This window comes from Armigeres subalbatus, chromosome 3 (genome assembly GCF_024139115.2).
Source record: "Armigeres subalbatus isolate Guangzhou_Male chromosome 3, GZ_Asu_2, whole genome shotgun sequence".
Lineage (NCBI taxonomy): Eukaryota > Metazoa > Arthropoda > Insecta > Diptera > Culicidae > Armigeres > Armigeres subalbatus.
This window is the reverse complement of record NC_085141.1, coordinates 159,576,470-159,602,851: the sequence shown is the minus strand read 5'-3', so window position 1 is coordinate 159,602,851 and position 26,382 is coordinate 159,576,470. Positions and strand designations below refer to the sequence as shown.

At 38.6% G+C, this 26,382-nt stretch overlaps 1 pseudogene; it reads right to left on the bottom strand.

Annotated features, from left to right (window-relative positions):
* On the bottom strand, window positions 1-21,328 carry LOC134222090 (persulfide dioxygenase ETHE1, mitochondrial-like; annotated as a pseudogene).
* Window positions 21,329-26,382: the final 5,054 nt, after the last annotated feature.

Below are 26,382 nucleotides of genomic sequence, written 5' to 3'. Positions count from 1 at the left end.
TTACCAACACAGCATAACAGGAGGACCAAGAAATGTCCCATTTTGTATCGCATCCGGAAGAGTGAAAATCCTTTCGTGAACCGACTTATACATTGTTCGTGAATCGCCTTCCTGGAAATCAGTACGCCCACAACCGCGAATCAGTAGCGTGTCTCCGGTGAATGCAATGCCTAAAGTGACTCAAAATAATTAGTTGTTCAGTGGCGTGACTATCGACTATAGTTTCCCACCTGTTCTTCGACTACAAATGTCATGCAGCCGTTAGTGTGACCCAGGTACACGGGGCCTTCAACTCAGATCGCCGAACTTAACCCTTCGTTGTCTTTCGAAATTTGTCGGCTTTTGCCCACTAGCTTCGGAAATCACGCTGATCGTTCCGGATAACTGCTTTAGGTATCCGTACCAGTAATGTGATCGGCATGCATGTGATGTTACTGTAGGACAAAATGTTGAGACATTGGTTGATTCTGATTAGGTTAAAGAATGGTTAAGGGTCTAATTACATGCGTAAATGAGTTTAAATCCAGTTCCTGGATCAGCTTGGTATCCGCGTGGCTTGTTCCAATACAGGATCGATAAGAACAGCTTCTTTGGAATTTATATCAGCCAACAAGTAACTGTAGGTCCATGAATTGTCGTCGAAAAGCTAGCAAAAAGGAATAGACTGGTAAAGTACGACCACTAGGTAATTTGAATAAATGTTAGACCATCGGGCAGATCAATAATTGAGCTTAGTATCGGTAGGGTTCAACAAGCATGGAGATTTTTCAACACAAATAAATTTGAATGCAAGCACAGAAAGAAAGGATGAATATTGTGGGGACAATACTATCTACGTTGGAAAAAGAAATTGTCGCACTATTAGTTCATATGCTTTATTGTAAGTCATGCGTTAAAAACGTGTAAATTCCGAAAATCGTTTTTTTTTGCGGTTTTTACGTGTTTTCCGACCTTATAAAAAAAGAGTGTAAATAAAAACTTTTTGGTAAATCCACGTTGAAAATGCGTAAATTCCAAAAGGCGCAAAAAAATCCGCGTAGAAAGCGACCCGCGTAAAAGCAACCAACCGTGTACAGTATTATAAATATCTGCAAGCAGTTCAAATTCATCATAAATCGTATCGATTGTTACTCAACATAGTGATTGAACGGAAACGCCATGAGTGATCTCTCTGTGTGGCGCCGGCAGTGGGTGGGACAAGTAGGACATGTCCTACGCATGAATTTTCTTGATCATGGAAAGAACATATAAACACCGACGAACCGACGTGTCACCTAATGGAAAATTATTCAAATTTGCTGCCCATGGCGTCCATGATGAAAAATCATTGAACACTACCGCCACCCCCATAATGGCTCGCGAAGTTTTGTAGCTCAGCTACCAACCTACGTGTATTAACATTGCAGCAGGTTGTGTCTTAGCTCATTTGACGGGAGCGATCGCCCGCAAAAGCGAATGGCCGTTAAAAAGTGTGAGACAATCAGAGAGCGCCAGTGACACGTCGGTTCGTCGGTGATATAAATCCATTTTCTTGCAAGAATTTGTGTGTTAGGAGAAAAGGTGATTTTAAAGCTAGGTTTCAGGGATTCTAAAGCAATAGACTACTATTTGTTTAGGACTTCAGGCAATTCATAATTCCGAAAGCACTCAATGATGTGTAAACTTTATTTCTTTAACTCTAAAGGTTTTCAGAGTTGTTGACATCTACAAATGCGATCAATTAATTTTATTAGAAGTGATGGTGAATAAATAACGATTGTGTTTTCTGCAAACCTCAAAGAATTTGTTATCTAATTAATCAGAAACATTCCAAAGCCCGCTCTTATGGACCAAATTTGTTTGGTCCATAAGAGGTTCTAAGATTCTTTGACAATCATACGATTTTTTGGTATTTTGCTTTGAATCGCTAGGTCCATAACCATTCCTGAAAGTTAATATGAAATCCTAGCAGTAAGCAATTATTGAACCATTGAGTATTCGCAAAGTCGAAGCAAATTCTGCTCTTCCCTCCTATGGGAAACCCCATTGCTATCTGTCAGAGTTTGAGTGAAACATGTCCGCCGTAAAAACCCATAAAGAACTGTCATTGGTTGTGTGAAGAATTTTGCTTCGACTTTGCGATTTTTTGGAATTTCTGTGATCCGTGACTTCTTCTAGAAGCTTGTAAAGATATTCGATAATCGTAAAAAAAAATCCAAGATGTATTTACTATGTCTGAAACTCGATTATGCATATGTAAAACATGTGATAGATTTAGTTCGGAAATGGTATTGGAGGTAACGCACTTCTTGGTGGGCTTTGATCCCGACCCCAGTACGCTAGACAGGTGCTTTCCCTACTAAGCTACGAAGGACCTCCGCCGTCCACCGCAGCTTAGCGGGTACTGATGAAACCAAATTCCCAGCACCAGGTACCAGCCGGGGGCAGCAGGGACTATGTCCAAGGGCTTGACGATCCCTACCCAGGCCATCTGCGAGTTGTGGCGCCTGCCTAGGATGTGGTGGGGTTTAACAGTGGGCCTTTACCTCTATAAAAGCTGCATGAATCCGCAAGTAGCTCCGCCAAAGCGACCGTGTGCCGCTCAAAGCGCCAAGCCCAAGTCCTGGTGTTAGGTGGGACGCTAAACAGCCCTGACACGACGCCCTCCGACGAGACAGGAGGTTTTCGCAGGCCCAATAAGCCGCCTTTAAAAACAACTATTACGAACGACATAGAAGATAATACGACTCGATACAATCGGCAACGACCTGGGCGACGAATAAGGATCACGATTGAAGCTTGGATGGAACTGCAAGTCGCTGGGCTTCGCAGGTTGCGACAGGATAATCTACGATGAATTACATCCCGCAACTTCGAGTGCAGCCTGCGAAATCTGCTGCAGGACAGAAATGTGGAAAAGCGGGCATCGGGCGGCTACCTTCTACCAAAGCTGTGGCACCACCAACGAGCTGGGAACCGGCTTCATAGTGCTGGGAAAGATGCGCCAACGCGTGATTGGGTGGCAATCAACGCAAGGATAACAAAAGGCCGTTTCTTCAACTATAGCATCATCAACGTACCTGCCCACGAAGGGAGATCCGACGACGAGAAGCGTTCTATGCGCAGCTGAGACATACGTGGATGGATGCCCACTGCGGACGTCAAAATCGTCATCGTGACATGAACGCTCAGGTAGGAAGAGAGAAATGTATAGACCGGTCATCGGACCGGATAGTCTAGTACACCGTATCGAACGACAACGGCCAACGATGCATAAACTTTGCAGCCTCCCGGAATGGTAGTCCGAAGCACTTTCTCCCCGCAAGAATATCCACAAGGCCAATGAAATCACCTAATAAGTAACGGAACCAAATCGACCACGTTCTAATCGACGGTAAATTCTTCTCCGACATCACGAACGTACGCACTTACCGCAGTGCGAATATTGATCCGACCACTACCTCGTTGGAGTATGTCTGCGCTCAAAACTCTCGACGGTGATCAACACGCGTCGGAGCGTCCCCGCAGCTAAACATTGGGCGGCTACAAGACGGTAGACTAAAGACTACGCGCAGCAGCTGATGGCACTCCCAACGGAAGAGCAGCTAGCGCAGTCTCTTGAAGATGGTGGAGAGATATTCGATCCGCCATTGGAAGCCCGCCAACGCTGCACTACGGCACGTGGCTCCGGATCAGAGAAACGACTGGTATGACGGCGAATGTGACAGTTAGTTGAGGAGAAGAATGCAGCATGGACGGAGTGCCAACACCGCACGACGAACGGGCACGTACAAACGGCGCGGAACAGACAAATCGATTTTCCGGAGGAAAAAGCGCAGAAGGATCGAGACCGTGAAAAGACGGAGGAACTGTACCGCGCTAATAACGCACGAAAGTTCTATGAGAAGTTGAACCGTTCACATGGCCGTCCACAGCCGATATGTGTAAGGACATAAACGGGGACACTTCTTACAAACGAGGTGAGGTGATCCAAGGTGGCGCAGCACTACGAAAGCAGCACCTGAATGACAAGCAGACAACGGTGGCGGTATGGTAATGAACCTAGGCACGCGCGCAGGACATCACTTCCGGCTCAGATCTCCAGGAAATCAGAGGAGATCGACCGGCTGAAAACCAAAAAGCCCTGGATTGACCAACACCAGGAGAGCTGTTTAAACACGGTGGTGAGGCCCTAGAGCGCTGCACTGGGTGATTACCAAGGTTTGGGAGGATGAGTTCTGCGCAGGAGTGGATGGAAGGTGTCGTTGTCCCATCTACAAAAGGGCGATAAGCTGATTGTGCAACTACCGGCAATCACATTGCTGAACGCCGCCTACAGATACTCTCCCAAATTTTGACGCCGACTAACACCAATTGCAAGAGAGTTCGTGGGGCAGTACCAGGCGGGATTTATGTAAACGCTCTACCACAGACCAGGTGTTCGCCATACGTCAGGTATTGCAGAAATGCCGCGAATACAACGTGCCCACATCATCTATTTATCGACTTCAAAGCCGCATATGATACAATCGATCAGGGACCAGCTATGGCAGCTAATGCACAAAACGGATTTCCGGATAAACTGATACGGTTGATCAAGGCGACGATGGATCGTGATGTGCGTAGTTCAGAGGGGGCATTCTCGAGTCCTTCGAAACGCGTAGAGGGTTACGGCAAGGTGATGGTCATTCGTGTCTGCTATTCAACATCGCTTTGGAGGAGTAATACGAAGGGCAGGGATTGACACGAGTGGTACGATTTTCACAAGTCCGTCCAGTTATTTGGTTTCGCCGACAACATTGATATCATGGCATTAACTTTGAGAGGATGGAGAATACACATAACTTATTTCACGGTATTCAAGGAATTTTACCGAAATCTCAGAACAGATCTGTTCAGTAATTATACAGATTTTTGTAATTCCATTCAACTCAGCAAAATAACCGAAATCAGTAGGTATTTACCGAACAGTTCTATATCGAATTCGGTAAAATTCAGTCAACGATATTAATTGGCACATCAGACTGACGAAGCTAAACGGATTGGACTAGTCATCAACGTCGAGCGTACATGATAGGAAGACCAAGAGGTCATATGCAATACGAGTTTCTCACTGGAGACCTGGACGATGCTCGTGGAGGACCAACGCGCACTGGGAGTTTTGAAGGAAAGTGTTGCGTACCATCTAGGTGGGATGCAGATGGCGGACGGTACGTGAGAGGCGAATGAACCACGAGTTGCACCAGCTGTTGGGAGAACCATCCATCGTCACCCGCGAAATCGGAAAACTGCGGTGGGCGGCATGCCAGAATGTCGGACAGTAATCCGGTGAAAATGGTTCTCGACAACGTCCGACGGGAACAAGAAGGCGAGGTGCACAGCGGGCAAGGTGGATCGATCAGACTGCGTGGTTGGCGAAGTGCAGCCATGGACCGAGCTGAATGGAGAAGACTTTTATGTGCAGCACAGGCCACTCCGGCCTTAGTCTGATAATAATAATAATAATAGTTTATCGGAGACGAGCCAGCCTCGGGCTGAAAGTCTCCTTAATAAAGACACACAAAAAAAAATAATAGACAAAATAACTCTCGGACGGAATCCATATCTGTGAATCACAGAATGTGAAAACGGATGGAAGTGATTTTACCGTCATACAGTAGTCTAGGGTTTTAACACCCACGAATTTATGCGAATCGCTTAATGTCAATGCTAATACCAGAACTGTTCTCAATATCGGTATTTCCTGTTTGTCCTACCTACAAATCGGAACGTGGATGCGCCTCTGTTTTACTAATTGGAGTTGTTGTGATCCTTTTACCAATTGGAATTGAAATTGCATGAGGAAGAAAAATCAGAAAAGATGATATTTTAAAACCAAATTTTCAAAACGACATATCTGCTTTTGTAAACAAAAATTCAATCGTCGATTTGACGAAACTGATGGAACCAAACCAGCAACACGTAAGTGAAGACTTTTCTCAAAAATTCTAAAAGCAATTTAAGGTGAAGGTGGGTTGAGTACATCGCTTCGAATGGCAGGGGTTGACAAGAATGGTACGATTTTCACGAAATCCGTCCAGCTATTTGGTTTCGCCGACGACATTCACTGACAAAAAACTCCGCATTATATTCATGAGTTCACACATGGATTTTTGTGGTAGAAATGGATTCCATATTTTCGCACTTATTCACTTGCATTACGTAGTGTTCACCTATCCATTGGGTCATAGCATCATGTTGAATTGTATCAATTAAGTATGTGTCGACGCATGATGCATATTTCAAAATACATGGATTTTTATATAAAGTATTGTCGATTTTCCTGAGTGTTGATAAAGAGGGAAGTTAAGCGGATCGGTCTAGTCATTAACACGTCAAAGACAAAGTACATGATATGAAGATGCCACCTATCACGAGTTTGCATCCGTGTTGACGAAATCGAGGTGCTTGAAAACGATACCAGCAGATAAATTCGGAGACGCATCATGGCTGGAAATCGTAAGTAATTTGGTCTCCGCAAGGCGCTCCGATTAAATAGAATTCGCCGCCAAACTGACTATCTACAAAACGGTCCTTGCAGTTCAAAGTTATCTTCACTCTACCCCTTTATTTAAAAAAATTAAAAAAAAACTCAATTATTTTATTATCTCATACTCTCAATAAAAATGTCCAATATAGTTGATAAAGGTAATAAATAGATGAATAATAAGGTCATAAACGTTTGATCGGTGACATACATGAATTTGAATATAATCCGGCTGAAAAAAAATCGCTATCAAAGTGTCAAGTAATACTACATACTACTACACGAACATGATAAGCATATGTTTATCCTAGAGGTGAGCCAGGGCTGCAAGCCTCTCAAATAAAGACAAACAAATATGTTATCCAAGGACAAGATATATATCTCAATGACTGTTGTATGAATTTCGCAACAAGTGTCGATCGATGTGACCTTTGTGTCAATACCCAAGCCGTTCCCATCTAATGGATGATTGGCAAAACAATTCACGCTTCGACTGTGCTGTTCCCGTGTTTATTTTACCAACTCTGATTGTTTGTGCTCAGCGAATAACTAAATTTGTGGAATTCATTAATTTCCTTCGATTGTCTACCTACACTCTCATACTTGTAGGATAACCGATATAACCGATTATCATTGTTTAATAGTTAATTTGTATTTGCGATGCTCATGTTGCATTTGTAGTTCTCGAGCTCTAAAATCGACTGGTTACTGGCGTTTTTTGTTTGTTTGAAAAAAATCCGGGACACAGTAGGAAAATATACAGCGCTTTAACGGCGTTATGCTACGTTTAGACAAGGCAAGTGAATTGAGCAAGTCGCTTGAATCGAACGCGAACTGAATGTGTAAACACCTTAATTCAATTCATGAACGAAAGAAAGTTGAACATGTTCAACTTTTGGCAAGTCAATTGAATTCAACTGAGTTGTTCAATTCACTTGCCCTGTCAAAACGTAGCATTAGAGTCAATTGCATGTTTGAATGATTGCATGTTCATATAAGGTAAAATACCAAGTTATTACGATAATCTAAGTTATTCGATATCTGAATGTCCCCATGAGTGTTCCCAGAGAAACGATAGGAAGAATTTTGAAAATTGTTCAGCAGCATATAAGCATAAAAGCATATGGAACACATGTACATTTGGTAATTCATTTTGGGAAGTTAATTTATTGATTAACACCTCATTAGACTTATGATTTCAAACAGCAGCTTCCGGCCCTTCTAAGCGATTTTTACAATTCTTTCTCGATTTCCTGTATGTTGCTATTTTGTTATGTTTCAACACACCAATTTCATAAAAAAATATTTCACAAAATGCTTCCTGAAAATAATCAGCAATTTTGAACCTGCTGAAGAAATCATGGTTTGATATGTAGGTATTTACTGAAAACCGTCGTATTTTTCAAATTACTGATCACTCAGCATTTCCATCGACTAACTGTCAAACTTTAGAAAGAAAAAAAACAGAGTTGTTTTTACTTAGGCTGTGAACCATTCCAGCGATTCGTTTAACTTTTAGTTAAAATTTGTGTTCGTGAGACAGTTGTGAGGGTGACAGTGAGATGTGATGTGAGATGGTTCGATGGGTATTTTCCCATCGTGGTTAAAATTCTACCCCGTAGCCGACCCATTTGAGTTTTGACAGATTGATAGTTATTTGGAGCAAAATAGATTTGGCGCCAATTTTCTCGTGAAGAAAGTTTAACTATCGAACTGTCAATTATCTTCCGGAGCAGGGTTATTTTATACACAGAAAACCATCGAACTGTCAAATTTTAACTTAAAGTTAAACGAATCGCTGGAATCCCGAATTAAAAATACAGTAGAATAACAATACAATTTTTTGTAACACTACTATTAATAACATTAAATTGGCAATAGATTATATTGTAAATGAAACTATAGAAATACATTAGAATGCATTGTTATGAACCATTTACTCAAATGTAAATGAAGTTTTCAATAGAATGTACGGTTGTTAAGTATCGTAACTATACTTCTACATTTTTTTTCATCTCGTCAAACAATAGAGTGTATGGTTAATATATTGTTGAAATATCTAAACAAAACTGTTCAAAATACAATGATTTGTATTGTATTTGTATAGTAAAACAATACGATTTTGATTTCTCAGTAGTGACAGCTTTACTGTCAACAATGCAATTCAAGGAAAAAATGCATATTTGGCGCTATGAAGCAAATATTGTTGTATAGTTTAAAGGCAATGTAAAGAAACGTTTCAAAAGTTATCAATGTATGTATCTTACGTACGAAAACGTTTCAAAAACAATTGTAAGTATTGCTACATTAGATATGTTAAATATGTATTGTATCCTCAGCGTTGATACAATCTGTGCAACCATCAAGAAACAATGTATCCTATTGTATACCGTATATTGTATGGTAATTCAATTGTTTACACTATTGAACCAATAGTACATTATTATCCAGGATGGTTCACAGCCTTAGACAAGTTGGTGCGTGCTTTTCATTTTTCGTAAGTATTGACTGTGGAAATAAAGTGAGTCTGAAAAATGCATTTGCATTTGTTGGTTACATTGATGGATAAAGTGGAACGTATTTCTTATTTCATGATAAAATAATGAAATAAACTAAAATATTAAAAAATGACATTACTAGAAAAATGATAACATTTGAAATTCAATCGTAGTTGGCATTTGAAATGCCAGCATACTAAGAAGTTAATGAGAAGAAATTTGAAATTCAATCTCAGTAGGCTGACAGGATGATTCGAACGATGAAAATAAACGATCATTCAGTGTTATGTTTTTGAGGCGTGAACATGCGAATTATTCTTCGGTGCTCCGCGCTTGTTTTGTTGGTAAACAAATCGGAAGACGGATTTGCTTGGCTACATATTGACGTAGTCTTGCTCCTACAAGCTAAGAAAGGTCAGCAGTAGAAGAAAAGCTGAATGAGGCAAAAAAATATGGTAAGCCTCGACGTGAAAAATATGGCAAAAAAATGATAAGCTATGATTGGTGAAGGGTAAAAAAGGTAAACCCCAGACGAGATATGGCAAAAAAATAGTGGTAAGCCTCAGTCTGAACAAATGGCAAAAATAATGTAAGCCATGCTATATAAAGGGCAAAAAAAATGGTAAGCCTAAGTTGGAAAGAACGGCAAAAGAAAGATAAGCCTTGATATGCTAAGGGCAAATAAGAAAGAGAAGAACGCGAGAAAATAATTGGCAAAAAAAAAATTAAGAAAAGCCATGAAAAAAATTACACGCATAGAAAAAAATAAAATGTCAATAGGCGAGAGATTGGTCTACCATTTCAAGATCAGTTATCAGTTATGTTTACGGTTCATTTCTACAGCGTGGTAGATTGACAGTTACATTGGCAGTTCGGTTGAATATCTTGACATCTGTGAGATTTGGAAAGTTGTCTTCTACACTGAGGAAATTGGGCGTACGATTGTCAATAAAACGCCTTATGGAAATTTGCCACAAGGAATCGGTATGAATTTCAATATGTCGCCTTAGATGATGAATTTTCATTTAAAAAAGAAGTGCAGCAGACTGGTTCGAACCATGGACGTCGAGATCACAGGCCAGTATGTATACCACGCCCATCGACGCTTGAAGACTAGGGAAGGTAACTGCGTATAAAAAGCACTCTTGGTGGAAAATTCAGTCGAAGCTTCATAAGGCGCCAGTTATGAATTTCGCTAGTATAGAAACGTTGAGAAAACCAAAATCAATGAGATGAATATTTGTTAAGTCTTAAATTTATCGATTGACGGAGCTTTGTTCAAGATGGTATGTTGAGTTGAATATCTCTTTGTCGGTGAGATTTTGAAGTTTTTCGTAATCTAAAAAGTTGTGGAAAAAAATGCTGAATTGAAGATGGTTTGTTTGAATTCATCTGCTTGGTGGCATCAAGTTGATAAGTTTTCAATTCATTAGATATCTCAAACGCTTGGTTTGGATCGGTTGCATTGGATATAGATTGGATTGGATTGGATTGGATTTAAATAGATTTGGATTGGGTTTGTATGGTTCGGATTGGATTGAATTATTTGGTTGGTTGGTTGCATTGGATTGGTTGGTTGCATTTGGATTGGATTTGAATAAGATTTGGATTGGTTTGGTTGGTCAGATTGGTTTGGTTAATTTTTGATTGGTTGGATTGGATTTGGGTTGGTTGGAATGAATTTGGATTGGATGTGGATTGGATATGGATTGGTTGGATTGGTTGGATTGGTTGGATTGGTTTGGTTGGTTGATTGGTTTGGATTGGTTGGATTGGATTGGATTTGGATTGGTTTGGTTGAATTGGTTGGTTTGGTTGGATTTGGATTGGTTTGGTTGGTTTGGATTGGTTGAGATTGGATTGGTTTGGTTGGTTTGGATTGGTTTGGATTGGTTTGGTTGGTGGATTGGATTTGGTTGGTTTGGATTGGTTTGGTTGGTTTGGATTGGTTTGGTTGGTTTGGATTGGTTTGGATTGGTTTGGATTGGTTTGGATTGGTTTGGATTGGTTGGATTGGTTTGGATTGTGTTGGATTGGTTGGTTGGATTTGGATTGGTTTGGATTGGTTTGGTTGGTTTGGATTGGTTTGGATTGGTTGGTTGGTTGAATTGGTTTGGTTGGTTTGATTGGTTTGGATTGGTTGGTTGGATTTGGTTGGTTTGGATTGGTTTGGATTGGTTTGGTTTTGGTTGGATTGGTTTGGATTGGTTTGTATTGGTTTGGGATTGGATTTTGATTGGATTTGGATTGGATTTGGATTGGATTGGTTTGGATTGGTTTGGATTGGTTGGATTGGTTTGGATTTTGGATTGGTTTGGATTGGTTTGGATTTTGGTTGGATTTGGATTGGTTTGGATTGGTTTGGTTGGTTTGATTGGTTTGGTTGATTTGGATTGGTTTGAATTGGTTTGGATTGGTTTGGATTGGTTTGGATTGGTTGGATTGGTTTGGTTGGTTGGTTTGGTTGGATTGGTTGGTTGATTTGGATTGGTTTGTTGGTTTGGATTGGATTGGATTGGATTGGATTATCTGGACAGTTTAGGACATCAGTGCTTTGGCCTTGGGGCCCTTAGCCGTGCAGTTAGACGCGCGGCTACAAGCAGACATGCTGAGGGTGGCTGGGTTCGATTCCCGTGCCGGTCTGGCAATTTTCGGATTGGAAATTGTCTCGACTTCCCTGGGCATTAGGTATCATCGTTTTAGCCTCATGATATACGAATGCAAAATGGTAACGGCTAAAAACCTCGCAGTTAATAACTGTGGAATTTATATGAAGACACTAAGCTGCGAGGCGGCTCTGTCCCATTGTGGGGATGTAATGCCAATAAGAAGAAGAAGAAGAAGTCAATGCTTTAGAGCCACAGATAATAAATTCACAGCTGTTATTGATATATAAACAGCTGTGCCGGTATGAAATAAAGAATACAATTAAATTAACATTGATCGTCAATCGGGTCGGACGTATTTTTAATTCTAGCGACCGTAAGTCGTTTTGTTTTTTGTTTATTACTTTTTGCATACGTTTTGATTGTCGCGCGTCGGTGTCGTATAGTGATAATGAGTTGCGAATTTTCCACGCTGTCGTCCGAGGATCTCAGTAATGTGGACTTGTGTTGATGTCCTCGTAATTTCCATGCCGCCTGCGTGGGAGTAGCTGTCCAGCGTAGTTCGTTACGGAGATAAAAAAGGGTGACGGATACATCTTCATATGTATTGCCGATAGTGCCCATGCCAAAATCTTGTATACTGTAGCTTTGAATTCAATGCACTAGTGCAACAACAGGAGCAATTGGCAGACCAAATTAATAAAACACTGAAGTGATTCATCGCGCGGTAAATATACAAGGATGGCGCATAATTCATGGAAGCCATTGATCGACTCGAAGCTCACCTCAAATAAAAAAAATTGCTGACATCAGAAGATCAACGATTCTATTGGAAATTCTGTAATTAATCAATCGTTGGATATGTCCATGGCACAAGTGACTATAACAAATTCAGTGGAGTCGATGAGAACTGACATTTCCAAAGAAATGAAAATTTAAACGAAGAAATGAGGCGAATTAGTAGCCTCACCTGGATTTATCTTCTACAGTAACCATGTGCTCCAACCCGTGGCTGGGGACTGACATTCTAGATGAATTGAAAACGCTTTCAACCAACATCATGGGATGCCACAACGAGAGCCCACTGCAATCGCTCGAAACGAATTGGCTGCCGAACCTAAAAACACTAATGGTCTACAGTCCCTCGAATCAAATAATCAACCTGATTTGAATCTGCCTCCATTCAGAAAAGACACGTGACGAATTAAATTTCCACGCAAAGTACAAGAACCGCGCGATTATGACCCACTATGGCGCTGGAAAGGGAGGTGATATGGAAACGACTGGTCGGAGTTTGATGCATGCATTCGTCGACAGAAGCAGAAAAAACAGACAGATCGCGTGATAAGCAGAAACATAAACGGAATTATTGTAACATAAGACTGATCACACACCAACCAACACCGTGGCGCAGTGACAAACAAAAAGCAGCCATACACCCTATACTTCGCGCGATAGAGCTGCTCGCGGCGGCTAAGAACACTTTCGCGACCGCCACCACCACTCAAGCCAACACCCGTACCGCCCAACCATCGCTTTTCGGAGAGGATGTTAAATCCATACTTTGCTGCTAACCATTCAGAACAACCAACGCAATATCTCCATCGCCGAGGCCCTGTGTCTGTCAGTGTTTTTGCCAGAATTGACGAACTCCTTAGAGGAAAGCAATGGTTCTTCATGCCCTGCCAACAGACGGGTTTTAAAGGAATTGACGCAGTCGGAGATGCAGAATGTGACCAAACAAATAGTACTTCCGATCAACTTAACGCACTCATTGGAAGTCGTAGAAAATTGTAAGTGGTATTGACGAACTACCAAAACTTCATCAAACGCACAGGCAACAGAACCTATTGTATACCGTCAGAACTTCAATCGTATGAAAAGTGCTATCAAAATGAACGAAATACACAAACAAATTTTGAGTTCTCTTTCTCGGTTATTTTAGAACAGAAACAAGTTAGTCAGAAAGCGTTAAAAGCGAGGAAGTTTTTGGTAGTGATTATAATGTTTTTAGAGATGACCGAGATCTCGTCTAAGCGCAAGAATGTCTGAGGAGGTAGTTTATCGCAATTTCCTCAAAACATAATTCGAGCTCATTGATTCTACCAAATTTAATGAATTTGAGCATGTGTGGAAGTAAACGCATATTGATGTGTGAAACTCACATTTTGCAACAGTGTACTTTCCTCCAGATCAAGCTTGTAAATCCTCATATGAAAAGTTCTTCCATAATGCCGATGAAATTATTTCCCATTTTCCTCCTGAATTCAAAGTTCACATTTACGGCGATTTCAACCAACAAATGCAGACTTCATTCCAGATTCTGAGAATGAAAGTATTTTGCTGCCAGTTGTCGGTGAGAAGAGACTTTACAATTTATTTTTAAGAAAAAACTGCATGTTTAGGCTTGAATCAAATCAATCATGTAGAAAAATCGACAAAATTGGTATTTGGACTTTTTATTCACAAACACTCTCGATGATTTCTGTGTAAATGAGTCTCTATCGCTGTTATGGAAAAACTGAAGATTTCACACAGCAATAGAATACTCTGTATTTGTGCATCGGAACCAGATCCTTATGGCTATGATTTCGAAAATATTCTCGATTAAAAAAATGCAAATTTTGACAACATTAAAACAAAAATTGAACGAGCTAATTGGCAATTAATTTACAAAATCAAACTGACATTGAATGTGCTGTTACAGACTTTATGCAATTTTATTTAGACATTGTTCGGAATGAAGTACCATTCGTGCGGAAACGTCGCAATTATAACTCAAAAACCCAATATGGTCAACAAACAAATCAAAATTTGAAAACCGAAAAGCAAAAACTCATAAACTTTATAACAATACACAAGTCAAGAAAATTTGAAAACTATTTGAATATTTGCGATCAACTTAGTTTAAGCCATGTCTTCGGCTCTTAGAGTATAATGACAAACCGAAAATGAAATCAAATCATGTCCAAAAACTTTTTCAAGCTATGCAAAACCAAGTAAATCCAGCAATTTCCATCAAAGAAATGACTTAGATGAAAAATTAGAGATAATGCTGATGAAATTTGTACTCTTTTTGCAACCTTTTTCAAGAGACATATACGAATTCTTCCAGTGATCGTGATTATGAATATTTTTCACATTTTCTGACTATTTAAGCAAAAGGTGTAAACCAAATTAATGTAAAGGAGACTTTGGCAGCTCTACAGAATTTGAATGTCTCAAAAGGATGGACCAGATGGAATTCCACCTATGTTTTGAAAAAGTTGGGAAGCGAATTTACGACACCTTTATTTTGGTTATTCGTATCTTTAGAAACCAGTAGCTTTCCAAAAGAATGGAAGAATCTTTTCTAATACCAATTTTAAATCAGGAAAAAACTGATATTAGAAATTATCGTGGAGTGCCATTATTTCCATATTCCTAAACTTTTGAATCAATCATCATAGAAGGATGTTCAACAAATAAAACATATAATAACAGATGCACAAACGGTTCTTTAAAGGACGTTCGACTACAACCAATCTTTTAGAATTTAAATACTCATGAATGCTATGGACAAAGGTAGTCAGTTGAGGCGCTTTACACAGACTTTAGCAAAGCACTTAAGTAGACTCGATATTCTATGATGATTTCAAGTTTGAGAAATTGGGAATTGAGATGAGACTCTAAATGGAATTAAATCGTATTTAACGACCGCCACAAATAGTACGATTTGAAGGAAACAGTCGCTTCAGTCAATGTAACATCTGAGTTCCCCAAGGCTCGCATATAGGACCTCTTCTATTCATATTGTTTGTAAACGATATACATCACCATTCTTAGCATCTTAAAATCCTTATTTACATGCGGACGATATGAAACTATTTATGGAAATCAAAATACTGTTGACAATGACATCTACTTGAACGAAATACGCATATTTGATAACTGGTGTAACAAAAGCTTACTACAACTTAATGTCAAGAATGTATATTTGATCACTTTCAGTAGAAAACGAGCACACCATCGATAACTGTAACTCTAGGAAATCAACCAGTACAAAAATGTGAAAGGGTTAGAATTTGGGTAATCTTAGATGCTAAGCTAACCTTTACTGACCACTACAACACTATTATCCATAGAGCAACAAATATGCTCAGTTTATTAAAAGATTTAGTTATAACTTTCAAGATCCTTATACAATTAAAACTTTGTACGTTGCGTATGTCAGATCAATTAGAATATTGTAGCATTTAGCTGGTCTCCGTATATGAAATCACATGATGATCGAATAGAATCAATTCAAAAGCAATTCCTTTTATATCTTGCTTACGCAAATTAGTGGACAACATTCCACTTCCGTCGTACGAGGCGCGATGTATGCTTATAGATATCCAATCATTAAAAGCTCGTGAATTTGCCATGATCTCATTTGTGAATGATATTGTTTCGCACCGCATTGATTCCACCAAACTATTGTCTTGTTTAAATTTTTTACACTCCTTCTCGGCAATTGAGAAATCGAAACTTGTTTGCCACCTGTCATCATCGAACAAATTATACAAAATTTAGTCCAATGAATCAAATGATGTCTGTTTACAATCAGTATTGTGAAACTTGATTTAGCCGTACCTCATGAGCCTAAGAAAATATTTTAGAACATTAGTTACAATAGAACATAGTTATAAGTTTTTAATGTAGTCTACATTATGTTTGACGAAATAAATAAATAAATAAATACTTAAATACTGAAATTCTGTTATCGTATTAACAGCTCCAAAAAAATAATTTCCAACCGAAAAAAGAAAGGTAGAGACGGATGAATATTGTGGGAATAAAAGTCTGAAAAATGCATTTGCATTTGTTGGTTACATTGATGGATAAAGTGGAACGTATTTCTTATTTCATGATAAAATAATGAAATAAACTAAATATTAAAAAATGACATTACTAGAAAAATGATAACGAATTTGAAATTCAATCGTAGTTGGCATTTGAAATGCCAGCATACTAAGAAGTTAATGAGAAGAAATTTGAAATTCAATCTCAGTAGGCTGACAGGAATTGATGATTCGAACGATGAAAATAAACGATCATTCAGTCAGGGATGCCAGACATACAGACATGTCTGTATTTATACAGACATTTGGTCTTGCATACAGACATCATACAGATTACAGACATTATACAGACTTTTGATTAAAGTTACAGACTTTTGACACTTCAGTTTTAAAAAACTTTGGGCGAAACAGAATCCTGTTGGGCTTTCCAATTAAACTATTTTGGGCTTTCAAACAAAATCGTTTAAGGGATTTCGTACGAATTCTGTAAGATTTCAAATGGTATCATTTCGAATTCGAGCGGAGCCTTTCAGGTTTTGATCGGCATCCTTTGAATTCCAAACAGAATCCTTTTTAGAATTTCAAACGGAAAGATTCTTCGATTCTTTCGGAAACCTAAAAGATTGCATTCAGAAATCCAAAATTAATCCATTCAAAAGCAAAAATACCATTAGGTTGCCCAAAAGATATCCGATCATGGATTTCGAAGCAAACCAGAATTTCGGATAAGAAGGCTATTTTTTGGCTTAATCAGCCTCATTTAGTAATTTTTGTATGGTGGGAGCGTAAAGGAACTTTAAAGTTCCGCTAGCATACTTGGAACTTGATGTGAACCATGGGAAACCAATAGTTCGGTTAAGAGTAAATTTAAGTAAAATCGAACTTCTGGTTTGGGTTTTGATCAGAATTATGTGAACTTCGAACGTAACCTTCTGAGCTCACTTACGGAATCTATTCGATTTTTTGAACGAAATTCTTTTGGTTTTCGAAATAAATCACTCTGGGCTTCCTAAAGAAATCTTTTTGGACTTCCAAACGGAATTGATGGGATTCTGAACAAAATCATTCTAGAATTAAGAACGGAATACTTTTGGTCTTCGAACGGAATCTTTGGATTTTCGATTAGAGCGTTCTGGGCTTCTAATGAGAATATTTTTTCTGCTTCTGGGCAAGAGATTTGATTAGAATACTTATAGATTTCCTACGAAGTCTCTAACAGGATTTGTTTAGGAAGCGCGATAGAATCGATTGAAAAACCTAGAAGAGATCTTTCAAAAGCGAAAAGAGCTCCGTTCAGAAAACTAAAAATAACGGTTTTAAACCGAAAATAGGCCTTTCTCTGAGTTTCAGAGCGAAATTATTTAGGATTCTGAAGAAATTCTTTGGGCTTCCAAACAGAATTCTTTGATTTGAACGAAACCTTGTTGGAAAAATTTAGAAATTTTGAGCTTACTTTCAAACGACTCGGGCTTTAAAATCGAAAGGTATACTTTAATTCAAGTGGAGCCATTTGGGCTTCTAATCTTGTTCTGAATGCATCTTTTCTGTTTCTGTAAAAGGAGATATCCTTTGGGATTCCAAAGCTTAAAGATTACGTCTGGAAGCCGAAACTGTTTGTTTTTTAAAAAGCGCATAAGGTTCTGCTCGGAAGCCCAAAAAGATCGAAAGACCAAGGTTTACTTGTTTAGAGCCCAAAAGATGTCTCGTTTCGTTATTTGGGTTTCTAAACGGATTTATTCCTTCTGTGCCTTCCTCCGAACGAACTCTTTTGACCAACTGTGATTTTCAGTTAGAAAGTTAGGTATATATTTATCAATTTATGCTAATGAACAACATACGTATTGATAAGAACATTATTCAGAGCTTTGTAGCGGAATGTTCATAGCATAAGACCACTGATTGTAACTTTAGAGTAGTTCAAAAATACGTATTTCGACCTCAAAGCAACCTTAGGGTAAGACGTGATATACGCCCCTAAAGGCAACACCTATGATAACTTTTTACTTTTCATCGCAATTCATCAAACTTGTGTTATTTGGTAGTCAAGAAGTCGCAAATGCATTGCCCGTGAGTAGTCATATAAAAACATTACAGATACCACGTAATAAAGCTTTTTGAAAAGTCAGAAAAATAAATTTAAAAGTGCCTGGGCAATACGCCCCACCTTAGTCAGAGACTTCAATAGCCTTTATTATTATTTTTCATCCCATAATAAAAAGGTACAATCCTTATCGCTTGACATTAAAAACCAACATAGCCCATTCAAGCAGGTGTAATTACATTTTTATTTCCATAAATTTGGAAGCAATCTGCTGCAGGCTCGCTGCGCTTGTGTTCAGTTGGTAAGGCATACGTCCTGCCACACACTGGGGCGTTTGCAGTGAAACATATTTTCAAAATCTACATTTTTAAGATGGAAGCAATTTTATATATTATTAATCACTGAGAAAGTTATTTTGTTGCCAACTGTGTGCTCCAGTGCCAGTATTTGCGACAGTATGCCAGATCGCTCCCAGAATATTGAGCAAACAAACAATAAAAGTTACATCAAAACTGTAACTTTTGTATTTTTATTTTCTGTATATAATACTTATCAAAAGTGCATGATTTTAGTATGATTTTCTAATTCCTGTATCTTATGAACTCCATACCAGACATAAGTAGACATTTTCGAGATTAATACAGACTTCTAAAATTGTATCTGGCATCCTGCATTCAGTGTTATGTTTTGAGGCGTAGAACATGCGAATAATTCTTCGGTGTTCGCGAGCGTTCGTTGTAAAAGGCAAATCGGAAGACGGATTTGCTTGCCACACATTGACCAGTCATGATGACGAGGTTGACAGTTCACAGACTATTTTACCAGGACTTAGCCCGGTGAAGCTCCTGATAAAATTGTTTCGCCATTTTATTCATATCTAGATGTCTTCTGCGATTGATTTCATGCTGAATGCAAAGAATATCACTGAAATATTCGAATCAGCACTTTTAAACCAAAAATAAGCAGAAATTTAATTTTCCCTTCGTCGATTTTTCTTTAACTGCCTTAAACAAGCTCCTGTGAACTGTCACAATAAGTGAGGTTAAGTTAGAGTTTGTATTGGTGTATTGCACCCATGGATATCAAGAAATTTTAAACGATTATTGTTAAACAAGATTCATAGAATTTGACGAATCTACCTCAGTCAGCAAACTGACACCATCAATAGGGTGAAGGTTTCCGCTACCTGTTGATGGTGTTAGTTTGCGGGAGAGTATCAGATTCGTCCGTCGTTTAATTTTTTACAAAAACAATAAGTTGTATTGAAAATTTGTCTTATGATCATAGATTAGAGTTATAGATAAATAAGATAAGGAAGAACAATTTTTATAATCAATTTTATATATTTTACAGTCAATGCAAACTAATGGGCGTCGCACGTCAATGCAGTTTTAGACATTCCTGTTACGGAAATTAAAAGCATTCTCAATCGGACATATGAAGTCTTTGTTGTTGTACACTCGGTTGTACATATTTTTTAAATATTATTGTAATATTAATTTATATATGTGTACAAAAATGTATACAAAAACGTAAAAAAAGTCTTTAGTTTGATTACATTTTTAGACGTGATCGACATACTGATGATATCAGAATTCGATTTTATTGGCTAATGCAATTATATCAGCATGATGCTGTCAAATCCTGTAATGATCGAAATTACTGAATTTTTCAGCAGACCTTTCAATTTGCTGATTATTCAGTAAATAGTTGTCGAATGCAATGACAGAGTCCTGTGCTGATATTGCCAACATTATTATTTTTTTGCCTTCTCACAACAAAGTTGTACCGAAAGGCTATCATTTCACTCTGAAAACGAACTTTTTACAGGAACATCTGATAAAGTAAAGTTTCTTATACCATTCGACTCAGTTTGATGAATCGAGGTGATGTCTATGTGTGTGTATGTTTGTGTGTCTGACATGGTCACTTTTTCAACCTCAAAACTCACACGATTTTCATACTTAGACTTAACTGATTATATCGAAACAAGTTGCATTCGCAGAGCCACTCTTCTAATTACATGCTATTTAATCTATCAAGTTGATTAATGCGTTCGCACTGACAAGGAAAATGGTTTGAGCAGTTTTCCATTTTCTCATAATCGACTACGACATTGAGCAGCTAGCACTATGCGAATATAAATTACGTTTGCTCGATGGCTTAGAAACCTCGCTACGGCAATATCGATAGCGCTAACAAGCAATGCAGGCAAAGTTTTCAAAGCCTGCAATGTGGAACATATTTTGTACCGAAAACCAATCGACGAACAACGTACGCGCTTTTTAAGCGAGTCGACTCGATGATGTTTATTGTCCATTATACTTATCAGACATTCGCACAAGCCAGAGGTAAAATAATCGATTTTTGTGAAGTCCATTTTCATTTTGTCAGTTCCTTTTTCGACATTCATAGGTTCATAATCCCAGCTCACCGGACGATCAATATTCAGTTGAATAGTCGTGAATATTTATGCACATTTACAAATTGATAAATTATCTGAAATCTGAACACGTTTCAAATGCGTACAGGACTGAATGCGATTTTCATCCGCGAGGCACTTTCAGCGGTAAACATCAACGCTAACAATGCTAATTATGTTTTTCTGCACATGGCCAAAACACATTCAGTGGCAGTCGAATGAATGAGTTCAAGTGGAGTAGTCGTCTGACTATGTCATTCTATGTTTTGAATATTCATGCGATGTTTGTCAAAATTCGGACCGAAGTTGTTTCATGAAGATGAATATTTTAAGCTCTGGCACCAACACAGTTTGTAAGTTTCATCGTTGGCAACAGAAATTTGCACTCGATAACGACACGATTAACTGCTGGTTTCGTACGCTCATTAGCCATGGTGGTGTTTGCGTTTGTTTTGTGTCATACATTGGAAGAGGAAAAAGGGGTTTCATTGATGCTTCCAGCATGCTATATGGTTTTGGGTGGTGTGTGGTATGATGGGTGGGTGTGGAGTTATGGTGAAGTTTTCAAGTGATTTCAAGGGCAAATTTGAATATAGTTTTCGTTTTATACATCTCCTTATTTTCCTTATTGCTCTTATGTATGCGGTTTTGTTAGTTTTCTATTTATATTTAGGAATCGTTCAAAATGGCATCGGGAAAACCCGACGAAGAAATTGGAAATTGTCGTTGGTTGGTCAATCTTAAATGTATTTGACGTCATATTCTAGTCGGCCTTGAGAGTTATTGGCTTAATTTTTCAAAATGTTCGTGGCCATTTTCACTCGAAATCGAACCTTTTATGAAGTCTTGACCAGTGTTATGACCAGTTAGTCATAACAATTATATCAATATGTGTTACTACAATTACAAATAACAATACTTAGAAATACTTTCTCTATCAAAAATGGATGAAAAATTTCACGATCGTCATAACTTGATAACATAATGTATTGAAACATTTTACAGAAAAATAAAATTACCAACATTTTTGGTAGATAAATTGGAAAAAAACGAGGGTACCACCTTCAATATATCTTGATTTAATCGAGAAAGGCATCGTCACCGCTAAATTGAATTAATTTAAGGTTTTTTGCTGGAATGATTGCTGATCATTCAGCTCGAAGCAAAATAAGCGAAATTTTTTTGCTGGTCTTCGGCAGAAAAAATTTGGTGTGAAGGATCCTCACATTATTTTCGGCAAGATCAGCTGTAGAATGTAGACATATCGATTTGCAAATTCAATGCAGATGTTCTAGGTTCTCAAATTATTCTGGAATTCAAATCAATTGGTCTACAAAGTCAGCTTCGCAGCCTGGCATCGAAAGTCGAAATCAACCCAACATGTTCATACAAGTTTTCGAAGAAGGAGTGCTGCGTACCATCTATGGTGGAGTGCAGATGGCGGACGGTACGTGGAGGAGAGGCGATGAACCACGAGTTGCATCAGCTGTTGGGAGAACCATCCATCGATTCACACCGCGAAAATCGGACACGACTGCGGTGGGCCAGGCACGTAAGCCAGAATGTCGGACAGTAACCCGGTGAAAATGGTTCTCGACAACGATCCGACAGGCACCGAGAAGGCGAAGGTGCGCGGCAGGCAAGGTGGATCGATCGGGTGGAAGATGACTTGCGGACCCTCCGTAGACTGCGTGGTAGGCGACGTGTAGTCATGTAGTCTCCGAGATAATCGAGAAAGCACCCTCTTATTAAATCAACGGGGTTAAATAAAGTGGGTTTTAATTATGTTTTTTATTTAGTTTTCAACAAATTTATCACACCTATGGATTCAGTTATGCGTTTTTACACTCTGGCTATTTAAAATATTTTGACGTTCTTGTTTCGATACCATTTCTCCGTTTGCTGTTCATATTGATAAAGAAGGTGAGGAATGAAACCCAGTTCTGCTGCTTTTAGTAACTCTCGATCAATACCACATGCATGTGTACTTGTCAACACCTATTAACATTTTGGTTTTATGCTGGATGTATTACGCATTCTTGAAAGTAAATTATAGTTCGAGAGCGTTATGAAACTTAAAATGCTACTTGGGTATCGTTGCTACCCTTTTTCTCTGAACTAATATGAAATGTATGTGCTGTCACAATTGATGTTCTGGCGGAACCTCATATGATATTCCGGGTTATTTGCCACATGATGAGGGGATGCCCTTCGGATGCTTTCAAACGAGTTGTCGTAGTAGTGCTCTTCAAAAGGCCATCCGCTAATTGTCGGCAGTGATGCTAATTTGTAAATAGCCTCTACTCCGTGCAGTAAGACGCGCGGCCTAAGCAAGACCATGCTGAGGTGGTGTTCGAATTCCCGGTGCCGGCTACATTTTCGGATTGAAATTGTCTCGACTTCCTTGGGTATAAAGCATCATCGTTTAGCCTCCATGATATACGAATGCAAAATATTAACCTGCTTAGAAACCTGCAGTGTAATAACTGTGGAAGTGCTTAATGACAATAAGCCGCGAGGCGGCTCTGTCCCAGTGTGGGAGATGTAATGCCAATAAGAAGAACAGAAGAAGAGAAGAAGAGGAATGCTAATACCCATCACATCATCTGGGGTAGCTTGGATATCAAACTGAGATGCTCCAGTTTGATGGAATACTCCGTGGTGGAATTCCGATTTGGCTAAACTAAGGAAGCAGTGTAGAGAGAGTTGGAACAGATGCCATTCAGCAGGGATTGATTCTTTTAACTTTCTGTAGGCGATCCGGCTGGAAAACTCTCTGTACCAAATCATACGAAAATTATTTTGAGCGTTTAGTGGAATGTCTTTACTTGTCATAAGACAAGTTCGTACAATTCCATTTAATCCACCCTTGATTGTGCCTTTACGATAGATACGTATTTGGACCGCAATACTAAAGGCCGTCTTTATTTATATCTCGTGCCAGCTCTGACTCAAGTAAAGACACTCACGCTGAGCAGCCGCCTGTGAGAATCGAAATACGTATCTCCTCAAAATACAACAATCTTATATTCGTCCATTACATCTTTTTGGTTCTGAAATCGAACTGTAAGGTATGTGGGTCTAATTCTTGATTTCGAGCTTTCCTGGACACCTAACATTGAGTTTAGAATCAAAAAAGCTTGTATGGCTTTCGGCCAATGCCGACGAACCTTTATTTTGGATTTGGGGTCTTAAACCCAAATATATATCAAATGGATTCTAGAACAGTTGTACTACCAATTTGAAGCATATGGATGTCTTGTATGATGGTAAAGGTGAAGTAAGGACAATTCAGTCCTAAACTAGACCATCTTTAAAGAATGTACTTATAATGGAAATGACTGGTGCGTTCTCTTCGATTCCCACGATTCCATTTACACCTTATATGGGTACCTAGCCATTTTTCCATAGTTGGAAACGAATTGGCTGATGTGTTGGCCCGTAATGTAGCATTACATGACTTTATTGGTCCTCAACCAAGCTATTCCAGCAGCATTGCAGGAGCAGTCTGGGTTCCATGTTATCAAACTAATTGTACACCAGGGAGCCATATCAGTAGTAGCAAGCTATTTAGCCTTCTAATCTGTCCTAAACAGAATTGCACTGCCTTAGTCAAAAGAATTGACAAACCATTGCCGCTGAACTATCAGATGGCAATAATTCAACGCGTTGAATCATTTTGTTTTTCGGATAGTTAGAATCCCGGTGTAGAACTTCATATCATCTGATATGTAACAGGCCGAGATTTATACGCAAGTGCCTTTCCAAATATTTGGTAAACCTCCCCTCGGATGTGATCTTGATGCGATGGAGGTGGGTGTGCATAATGCTGAGATGGCAACTAAAGACATATCCTGTCGTGGTGGTATCACCTGTTGGGTGACTATTTTGTTTGGTGCCACGCGTCATATATCTGAAATTAACATTTTAACCATTTATCATTGACTAGTTTGCATTCAATTTCATTTTTTTGCATTAGTATGTCAGTCGATTCCAAATCCGAACCTCTCTTCAACCCATCCTTCGCGATTCCATCCGCGTTCAAGTGGTCTGCAAGGACACAACTTCTGCCGTTACCTTCTCTATTATCGGCACTTGGATTGGCTTGTTGCTCTAATTGCCCATGATACAAAATGAAAATGAAATTGCGTTTCCTAATATTTGATAATCCTTACAGCTAGTGAAATTGACTCAGAAACCTGAACCATCCTGGGGTATTCTTATATTCACTTAACCCGTTGTACCGGTAGAGATATTATTGTATGCTAAAGCGTTGTATGCCCTCTTCAAGGGCGCTTTTCTATTTTTTCCTTTTTCTCGATCCCATTCCTTTCCTTTTTGTTCACTTCCTTTTGTCAGGCGTGCTTAATAAAACAGAAACATCTTCTGAATTGAGCTGAATGTGCCTGGGCCGCAGTGCAGCCTTTAATATTCAAAAGACTGACAACATATCAACAGTTGTTGGCAGTCGCTTTATGAAAAATGCGTGCATATTCTAGCAGACGTACTGTCCCGATAATACTAGTTACTGGCATTAGCATAATGTAAACGGCTACGTAGAATATGTCAATTCCGGTTTACACTGTACTAGTACATCATGGAATCCACTAGTTGTTAAAAATAACGTAAGCAGTCGTAAACACGCTTAATCTTCAGCACAGATGCCAGGAAAAGCACCTTGAAACAAATCCACGGCATCATACTGAATCATTACCTTAGTTTACCCACAGCTAAATACCATTTGTAGATTTCAACTAATGAACAATATGTTCCAATAATAAAGCAGTTTTAATCGCGAAGATGATCCTTGTAGAGTTATTTTAGAATAAAACCATAAACAAACTCCGTTCTCGCCGCATTTTGTTGCCGTATTCGGCATTTCAAGATAGTTAGCTCGAAGGATAATTTTTTACTTTATCGTTGTTATAGTTCTTTGTAACGATCATGAGTGCAAATCATTTATGCACTAAACACACCATTACTACCGTACCATCAACCTAATTTATTTATTCCACATAAGATGTGGTACATAATCATTACAACCCTGTTTTTTTCTTTTTTTTGATATATACACCGTATCCTATGCAAGCCGTGTCAAAGATGATTATATCTATTACCTATTAATTATTCATTCGTCATCGTCACTATCGACTTTCTGGGGATTCTGTACAATAACGATATGTATTACACTATGGACGGATTGGGATACTTGATCCGCAAACCAAATTATAATGTCTCATGATTACAATTTGAAACACATTTAATAAATATTACTTAAGCGGTTAAAAGATGCAGCAAAACCAAATTTTATTTTTTATTTTTATTTTATTTTATTTTTATTTTTTTATTTTTTTTTACTAGGTTATTCAAATTTATGTTAAAAAATTGGAATTCTTAAAATAATACCAAATACTGCTTCAAAAAAAACATAAAAGGAGTTTACATGAATGACCTTGTTTACAATCTAAAACAACAATACGTAACTTC